General features: G+C 43.6%; 1 long non-coding RNA gene across 1 annotated transcript; it reads right to left on the bottom strand.

The window, feature by feature from the left end:
* Positions 1-9: 9 nt before the first annotated feature.
* Positions 10-9,730, bottom strand: LOC310735124. Its single transcript, XR_014536223.1, has 5 exons — positions 8,755-9,730; positions 6,539-6,728; positions 3,603-4,069; positions 1,276-1,435; positions 10-1,137 (listed from the first exon to the last, which is right to left on the bottom strand). It is a non-coding gene; the product is annotated as an uncharacterized lncRNA (long non-coding RNA).
* Between the last annotated feature and the right edge of the window lie 243 nt (positions 9,731-9,973).

Genomic DNA, 9,973 nt, shown 5'->3' on the forward strand with positions numbered 1-9,973 from the left:
TCTTTATCCACTGCCTGGACAAAGGAGGGAAAGAGAAGAAGAAAAAACTGAGAAAGGAAGCTAATGGGCTAAGCGCTAAATATCAAAGACCCAATCACCTGGAAAACAGAGCATCTCGTGAAAAAGGATTAAAGCCAACATGGAAAAATGCAAAGCCAGTTTGGAAAATGGAAAAAGGAAAAGAAAATGGAAGGAAAGAGAAGAAGAAAAAACTGAGAAAGGAAGCTAATGGGCTAAGCGCTAATTAGCAAAGACCCAATCACCTGGAAAACAGAGCATCTCGTGAAAAAGGATTAAAGCCAACATGGAAAAATGCAAAGCCAGTTTGGAAAATGGAAAAAGGAAAAGAGAATGGAAGGAAAGAGAAGAAGAAAAAACTGAGAAAGGAAGCTAATGGGCTAAGCGCTAAATAGCAAAGACCCAATCACCTGGTGAACAGAACATCTCGTGAAAAAGGATTAAAGCCAACATGGAAAAATGTGCAGCCAGTTTGGAAAATGGAAAAAGGAAGAGAAAATGGTAAGTCTATGCCTGATGAAGGTTTATATTAACCGAAACGTTGCAACAGACTTACCGTTAAAAATGACGTCATGGGGATCTGTGAAAAGGCAAATGTCCTGCATTAATGAATGAAATCAGAAGTCACTGGCTAAAATGAAAAAAGGGGAAACACCCTCCATTTAAAAGGTCAAAAAGGGAAAGGGTTGCTAACAAGGGAAAGAGAGAGTGGGCAAATGTCCACTTCTCGCTAGCAAGAGAAAGAGAGAGTGGGCAAATGTCCAGTTCTCATCCGTAAAACAAAAAAACACACGTTTAAGGGCAATTTTCCTGCCACTTGTCACCGGCGGCGGAGGAGATGTGAGTGCTTAGTGACTTGGAGTAGGCCAGTGCACAACGTGGGCTCCGGGCTTGTCTATATCTGAGTTTCCTTACCAATCCATAGCCCTAACCCTAACCCCAACCCCTCCCTAACCCTAACCCTAACCCTAACCCCAACCCCTCCCTAACCCTAACCCTAACCCCTCCCTGACCCTAACCCCAACCCCTCCCCAACCCTAACCCCTAACCCTAACCCCAACCCCTCCCTAACCCTAACCCTAACCCCAACCCCTCCCTAACCCCAACCCCACCCTAACCCTAACCCCAACCCCACCCTAACCCCAACCCCTCCCTAACCCTAACCCTAACCCCTAACCCTAACCCTAAACCCAACCCTAATCCCCACTCGGATTTTGACATGGTTCCTGGAGCTGCGTCTATTTCCCCTAACCTAACCCTGACCCTAACCCTAACCCTAACCCTCTAACCCTAACCCTAACCCTACCCCTAACCCTAACCCTAACCCTACCCCTAACCCTAACCCCCTAACCCTAACCCTAACCCTAACCCCTCCCTAACCCTAACCCCTAACCCCAACCCCTCCCTAACCCTAACCCTAACCCCAACCCCACCCTAACCCTAACCCCAACCCCACCCTAACCCTAACCCCAACCCCACCCTAACCCCAACCCCTCCCTAACCCTAACCCTAACCCCTAACCCTAACCCTAAACCCAACCCTAATTCCCACTCGGATTTTGACATGGTTCCTGGAGCTGCGTCTATTTCCCCTAACCTAACCCAGCCCGTGCCACCCCGAGTTGCTGCACTTGCATGGCCTTCTGCATATTTCCTGAACTGGCTAACTTACCTGATAAGAGAGTGCCAATAATTCTAATTTCATGACCTGAGTGGCCAATTTTGAAAAACACTTATAGAGAATGGAATGTTCGATGAGCACTAAATAGCATAATGTAAAACCGTGCTAGAAGGCCGGATGGCTAAGCACTAAATAGCAGAAATACTTATAGACAATGGAATGTTCGATGAGCACTGTGTTTTTTGGGGGTGCCAGTTAAACCAGTGCCATTTGGGGGTGCCAGTTTATAAAAAAATTGTAAAACTGTGCAAGAAGGCCGGATGGCTAAGCACTAAATAGCAGAGTGTAAAACTGTGCAAGAAGGACGGATGGCTAAGCACTAAATAGCAGAGGCCCAATTACTTGGCAAACAGAGTAGCTTGAAGGAAGATTAAAAGCCAGCTTTCGGGAAAGGTAAGGCCAGTTTGGGAAAAAGGAAAAGATATTGCCGCCTTAGAAGTGGGGGAAAGAGAATAACGAAAGTACTTAGATGGGAAGCTGGTGGGCTAAGTGCTAAATAGCAGAGGCCCACTCACTTGGAAAACAGAGCAGCTTGGAGGATGTTTAAAGCCAGAATGGGGATAAGTAAAGCCAGCTTGGATAAAGGAAAAGAAAATGGAAAAAGGAAAAGAAAATGGAAAAAGGAAAAGAAAATGGAGAGTCTAAGCCTGATGATGGACCAACAAAAACAAGATACAAACAAACAATGACGCATGAAACTGAATAACTTACCTGATGAGAGCGTTTGGAACAGCACTGAGTATGGGGGTGCCAATGTTTTCGAGCAGTGGGGGTGCCAATAGTCCAAACTTCATGACATGAGTGGCCATTTTTTGAAAAATAATCTAAACAAAACTGAATGTTTAATTAACACTTTTTTTTTATGGGGGTGCAATTTTAACCAATGCCATTTGGGGGTGCCATTTGACAAATTCTGTCTTTATCCACTGCCTGGACAAAGGAGGGAAAGAGAAGAAGAAAAAACTGAGAAAGGAAGCTAATGGGCTAAGCGCTAAATATCAAAGACCCAATCACCTGGAAAACAGAGCATCTCGTGAAAAAGGATTAAAGCCAACATGGAAAAATGCAAAGCCAGTTTGGAAAATGGAAAAAGGAAAAGAAAATGGAAGGAAAGAGAAGAAGAAAAAACTGAGAAAGGAAGCTAATGGGCTAAGTGCTAAATAGCAAAGACCCAATCACCTGGAAAACAGAGCATCTCGTGAAAAAGGATTAAAGCCAACATGGAAAAATGCAAAGCCAGTTTGGAAAAAGGGAAAAAGGAAAAGAAAATGGAAGGAAAGAGAAGAAGAAAAAACTGAGAAAGGAAGCTAATGGGCTAAGCGCTAAATAGCAAAGACCCAATCACCTGGTGAACAGAACATCTCGTGAAAAAGGATTAAAGCCAACATGGAAAAAGGTGCAGCCAGTTTGGAAAATGGAAAAAGGAAGAGAAAATGGTAAGTCTAAGCCTGATGAAGGTTTATATAAACCCAAACGTTGCAACAGACTTACCGTTAAAAATGACGTCATGGGGATCTGTGAAAAGGCAAATGTCCTGCATTAATGAATGAAATCGAATGTCCTGCATTAATGAATGAAATCAGAAGTCACTGGCTAAAATGAAAAAAAAAAAAAAAGGGGAAACACCCTCCATTTAAAAGGTCAAAAAGGGAAAGGGTTGCTAACAAGGGAAAGAGAGAGTGGGCAAATGTCCACTTCTCTCTAGCAAGAGAAAGAGAGAGTGGGCAAATGTCCAGTTCTCATCCGTAAAACAAAAAAAACACACGTTTAAGGGCAATTTTCCTGCCACTTGTCACCGGCGGCGGAGGAGATGTGAGTGCTTAGTGACTTGGAGTAGGCCAGTGCACAACGTGGGCTCCGGGCTTGTCTATATCTGAGTTTCCTTACCAATCCATAGCCCTAACCCTAACCCCAACCCCTCCCTAACCCTAACCCTAACCCTAACCCCAACCCCTCCCTAACCCTAACCCTAACCCCTCACTAACCCTAACCCCAACCCCTCCCTAACCCTAACCCCTAACCCCAACCCCTCCCTAACCCTAACCCTAACCCCAACCCCTCCCTAACCCTAACCCCAACCCCACCCTAACCCTAACCCCAACCCCTCCCTAACCCTAACCCTAACCCCTAACCCTAACCCTAAACCCAACCCTAATTCCCACTCGGATTTTGACATGGTTCCTGGAGCTGCGTCTATTTCCCCTAACCTACCCCAGCCCGTGCCACCCCGAGTTGCTGCACTTGCATGGCCTTCTGCATATTTCCTGAACTGGCTAACTTACCTGATAAGAGAGTGCCAATAATTCTAATTTCATGACCTGAGTGGCCAATTTTGAAAAACACTTATAGAGAATGGAATGTTCGATGAGCACTGTGTTTTTTGGGGGTGCCAGTTAAACCAGTGCCATTTGGGGGTGCCAGCTTATATAAGAAATGTGTAAAACTGTGCAAGAAGGCCGGATGGCTAAGCACTAAATAGCATAATGTAAAATCGTGCTAGAAGGCCGGATGGCTAAGCACTAAATAGCAGAAATACTTATAGACAATGGAATGTTCGATGAGCACTGTGTTTTTTGGGGGTGCCAGTTAAACCAGTGCCATTTGGGGGTGCCAGTTTATAAAAAATTTGTAAAACTGTGCAAGAAGGCCGGATGGCTAAGCACTAAATAGCAGAGTGTAAAACTGTGCAAGAAGGCCGGATGGCTAAGCACTAAATAGCAGAGGCCCAATTACTTGGCAAACAGAGTAGCTTGAAGGAAGATTAAAAGCCAGCTTTCGGGAAAGGTGAGGCCAGTTTGGGAAAAAGGAAAAGATATTGCCGCCTGAGAAGTGGGGGAAAGAGAATAACGAAAGTACTTAGATGGGAAGCTGGTGGGCTAAGTGCTAAATAGCAGAGGCCCACTCACTTGGAAAACAGAGCAGCTTGGAGGATGTTTAAAGCCAGAATGGGGATAAGTAAAGCCAGCTTGGAAAAAGGAAAAGAAAATGGAAAAAGGAAAAGAAAATGGAAAAAGGAAAAGAAAATGGAGAGTCTAAGCCTGATGATGGACCAACAAAAACAAGATACAAACAAACAATGACGCATGAAACTGAAAAACTTACCTGATGAGAGAGTTTGGAACAGCACTGAGTATGGGGGTGCCAATGTTTTCGAGCAGTGGGGGTGCCAATAGTCCAAACTTCATGACATGAGTGGCCATTTTTTGAAAAATAATCTAAACAAAACTGAATGTTTAATTAACACTTTTTTTTTTTTTTGGGGGTGCATTTTTAACCAGTGCCATTTGGGGGTGCCATTTGACAAATTCTGTCTTTATCCACTGCCTGGACAAAGGAGGGAAAGAGAAGAAGAAAAAACTGAGAAAGGAAGCTAATGGGCTAAGCGCTAAATATCAAAGACCCAATCACCTGGAAAACAGAGCATCTCGTGAAAAAGGATTAAAGCCAACATGGAAAAATGCAAAGCCAGTTTGGAAAATGGAAAAAGGAAAAGAAAATGGAAGGAAAGAGAAGAAGAAAAAACTGAGAAAGGAAGCTAATGGGCTAAGCGCTAAATAGCAAAGACCCAATCACCTGGAAAACAGAGCATCTCGTGAAAAAGGATTAAAGCCAACATGGAAAAATGCAAAGCCAGTTTGGAAAATGGAAAAAGGAAAAGAAAATGGAAGGAAATAGAAGAAGAAAAAACTGAGAAAGGAAGCTAATGGGCTAAGCGCTAAATAGCAAAGACCCAATCACCTGGAAAACAGAGCATCTCGTGAAAAAGGATTAAAGCCAACATGGAAAAATGCAAAGCCAGTTTGGAAAATGGAAAAAGGAAAAGAAAATGGAAGGAAAGAGAAGAAGAAAAAACTGAGAAAGGAAGCTAATGGGCTAAGCGCTAAATAGCAAAGACCCAATCACCTGGTGAACAGAACATCTCGTGAAAAAGGATTAAAGCCAACATGGAAAAATGTGCAGCCAGTTTGGAAAATGGAAAAAGGAAGAGAAAATGGTAAGTCTAAGCCTGATGAAGGTTTATATAAACCGAAACGTTGCAACAGACTTACCATTAAAAATGACGTCATGGGGATCTGTGAAAAGGCAAATGTCCTGCATTAATGAATGAAATCAAATGTCCTGCATTAATGAATGAAATCAGAAGTCACTGGCTAAAATGAAAAAAAAAAAAAGGGGAAACACCCTCCATTTAAAAGGTCAAAAAGGGAAAGGGTTGCTAACAAGGGAAAGAGAGAGTGGGCAAATGTCCACTTCTCGCTAGCAAGAGAAAGAGAGAGTGGGCAAATGTCCAGTTCTCATCCGTAAAACAAAAAAAACACACGTTTAAGGGCAATTTTCCTGCCACTTGTCACCGGCGGCGGAGGAGATGTGAGTGCTTAGTGACTTGGAGTAGGCCAGTGCACAACGTGGGCTCCGGGCTTGTCTATATCTGAGTTTCCTTACCAATCCATAGCCCTAACCCTAACCCCAACCCCTCCCTAACCCTAACCCTAACCCCAACCCCTCCCTAACCCTAACCCTAACCCCTCCCTAACCCTAACCCCAACCCCTCCCTAACCCTAACCCCTAACCCCAACCCCTCCCTAACCCTAACCCTAACCCCAACCCCTCCCTAACCCTAACCCCTAACCCCAACCCCACCCTAACCCTAACCCCAACCCCACCCTAACCCTAACCCTAACCCCTAACCCTAAACCCAACCCTAATTCCCACTCGGATTTTGACATGGTTCCTGGAGCTGCGTCTATTTCCCCTAACCTAACCCTAACCCTAAACCCTAAACCCTAACCCTAACCCTAACCCAGAAATACTTATAGACAATGGAATGTTCGATGAGCACTGTGTTTTTTGGGGGTGCCAGTTAAACCAGTGCCATTTGGGGGTGCCAGTTTATAAAAAATTTGTAAAACTGTGCAAGAAGGCCGGATGGCTAAGCACTAAATAGCATAATGTAAAACTGTGCTAGAAGGCCGGATGGCTAAGCACTAAATAGCAGAAATACTTATAGACAATGGAATGTTCGATGAGCACTGTGTTTTTGGGGGGTGCCAGTTAAACCAGTGCCATTTGGGGGTGCCAGTTTATAAAAAATTTGTAAAACTGTGCAAGAAGGCCGGATGGCTAAGCACTAAATAGCAGAGGCCCAATTACTTGGCAAACAGAGTAGCTTGAAGGAAGATTAAAAGCCAGCTTTCGGAAAAGGTAAGGCCAGTTTGGGAAAAAGGAAAAGATATTGCCGCCTGAGAAGTGGGGGGAAAGAGAATAACGAAAGTACTTAGATGGGAAGCTGGTGGGCTAAGTGCTAAATAGCAGAGGCCCACTCACTTGGAAAACAGAGCAGCTTGGAAGATGTTTAAAGCCAGAATGGGGATAAGTAAAGCCAGCTTGGAAAAAGGAAAAGAAAATGGAAAAAGGAAAAGAAAATGGAAAAAGGAAAAGAAAATGGAGAGGCTAAGCCTGATTATGGACCAACAAAAACAAGATACAAACAAACAATGACGCATGAAACTGAATAACTTACCTGATGAGAGCGTTTGGAACAGCACTGAGTATGGGGGTGCCAATGTTTTCGAGCAGTGGGGGTGCCAATAGTCCAAATTTCAGGACATGAGTGGCCATTTTTTGAAAAAATAATCTAAACAAAACTGAATGTTTAATTAACACTTTTTTTTGGGGGTGCAATTTTAACCAGTGCCATTTGGGGGTGCCATTTGACAAATTCTGTCTTTATCCACTGCCTGGACAAAGGAGGGAAAGAGAAGAAGAAAAAACTGAGAAAGGAAGCTAATGGGCTAAGCGCTAAATATCAAAGACCCAATCACCTGGAAAACAGAGCATCTCGTGAAAAAGGATTAAAGCCAACATGGAAAAATGCAAAGCCAGTTTGGAAAATGGAAAAAGGAAAAGAAAATGGAAGGAAAGAGAAGAAGAAAAAACTGAGAAAGGAAGCTAATGGGCTAAGCGCTAAATAGCAAAGACCCAATCACCTGGAAAACAGAGCATCTCGTGAAAAAGGATTAAAGCCAACATGGAAAAATGCAAAGCCAGTTTGGAAAATGGAAAAAGGAAAAGAAAATGGAAGGAAAGAGAAGAAGAAAAAACTGAGAAAGGAAGCTAATGGGCTAAGCGCTAAATAGCAAAGACCCAATCACCTGGTGAACAGAACATCTCGTGAAAAAGGATTAAAGCCAACATGGAAAAATGTGCAGCCAGTTTGGAAAATGGAAAAAGGAAGAGAAAATGGTAAGTCTAAGCCTGATGAAGGTTTATATAAACCGAAACGTTGCAACAGACTTACCGTTAAAAATGACGTCATGGGGATCTGTGAAAAGGCAAATGTCCTGCATTAATGAATGAAATCGAATGTCCTGCATTAATGAATGAAATCAGAAGTCACTGGCTAAAATGAAAAAAGGGGAAACACCCTCCATTTAAAAGGTCAAAAAGGGAAATGGTTGCTAACAAGGGAAAGAGAGAGTGGGCAAATGTCCACTTCTCGCTAGCAAGAGAAAGAGAGAGTGGGCAAATGTCCAGTTCTCATCCGTAAAACAAAAAAAACACACGTTTAAGGGCAATTTTCCTGCCACTTGTCACCGGCGGCGGAGGAGATGTGAGTGCTTAGTGACTTGGAGTAGGCCAGTGCACAACGTGGGCTCCGGGCTTGTCTATATCTGAGTTTCCTTACCAATCCATAGCCCTAACCCTAACCCCAACCCCTCCCTAACCCTAACCCTAACCCCAACCCCTCCCTAACCCTAACCCTAACCCCTCCCTAACCCTAACCCCAACCCCTCCCTAACCCTAACCCCAACCCCTCCCTAACCCTAACCCCTAACCCCAACCCCTCCCTAACCCTAACCCCAACCCCACCCTAACCCTAACCCCAACCCCACCCTAACCCTAACCCCAACCCTAATTCCCACTCGGATTTTGACATGGTTCCTGGAGCTGCGTCTATTTCCCCTAACCTAACCCTAACCCTAAACCCTAAACCCTAACCCTAACCCTAACCCTAACCCAGAAATACTTATAGACAATGGAATGTTCGATGAGCACTGTGTTTTTTGGGGGTGCCAGTTAAACCAGTGCCATTTGGGGGTGCCAGTTTATAAAAAATTTGTAAAACTGTGCAAGAAGGCCGGATGGCTAAGCACTAAATAGCATAATGTAAAACTGTGCTAGAAGGCCGGATGGCTAAGCACTAAATAGCAGAAATACTTATAGACAATGGAATGTTCGATGAGCACTGTGTTTTTTGGGGGTGCCAGTTAAAACAGTGCCATTTGGGGGTGCCAGTTTATAAAAAATTTGTACAACTGTGCAAGAATGCCGGATGGCTAAGCACTAAATAGCAGAGGCCCAATTACTTGGCAAACAGAGTAGCTTGAAGGAAGATTAAAAGCCAGCTTTCGGAAAAGGTAAGGCCAGTTTGGGAAAAAGGAAAAGATATTGCCGCCTGAGAAGTGGGGGGAAAGAGAATAACGAAAGTACTTAGATGGGAAGCTGGTGGGCTAAGTGCCAAATAGCAGAGGCCCACTCACTTGGAAAACAGAGCAGCTTGGAGGATGTTTAAAGCCAGAATGGGGATAAGTAAAGCCAGCTTGGAAAAAGGAAAAGAAAATGGAAAAAGGAAAAGAAAATGGAGAGGCTAAGCCTGATTATGGACCAACAAAAACAAGATACAAACAAACAATGACGCATGAAACTGAATAACTTACCTGATGAGAGCGTTTGGAACAGCACTGAGTATGGGGGTGCCAATGTTTTCGAGCAGTGGGGGTGCCAATAGTCCAAATTTCAGGACATGAGTGGCCATTTTTTGAAAAATAATCTAAACAAAACTGAATGTTTAATTAACACTTTTTTTTGGGGGTGCAATTTTAACCAGTGCCATTTGGGGGTGCCATTTGACAAATTCTGTCTTTATCCACTGCCTGGACAAAGGAGGGAAAGAGAAGAAGAAAAAACTGAGAAAGGAAGCTAATGGGCTAAGCGCTAAATATCAAAGACCCAATCACCTGGAAAACAGAGCATCTCGTGAAAAAGGATTAAAGCCAACATGGAAAAATGCAAAGCCAGTTTGGAAAATGGAAAAAGGAAAAGAAAATGGAAGGAAAGAGAAGAAGAAAAAACTGAGAAAGGAAGCTAATGGGCTAAGCGCTAAATAGCAAAGACCCAATCACCTGGAAAACAGAGCATCTCGTGAAAAAGGATTAAAGCCAACATGGAAAAATGCAAAGCCAGTTTGGAAAATGGAAAAAGGAAAAGAAAATGG

Source organism: Silurus aristotelis (genome assembly GCF_946808225.1).
Source record: "Silurus aristotelis genome assembly, chromosome: 12".
Taxonomy (NCBI): Eukaryota; Metazoa; Chordata; class Actinopteri; order Siluriformes; family Siluridae; genus Silurus; species Silurus aristotelis.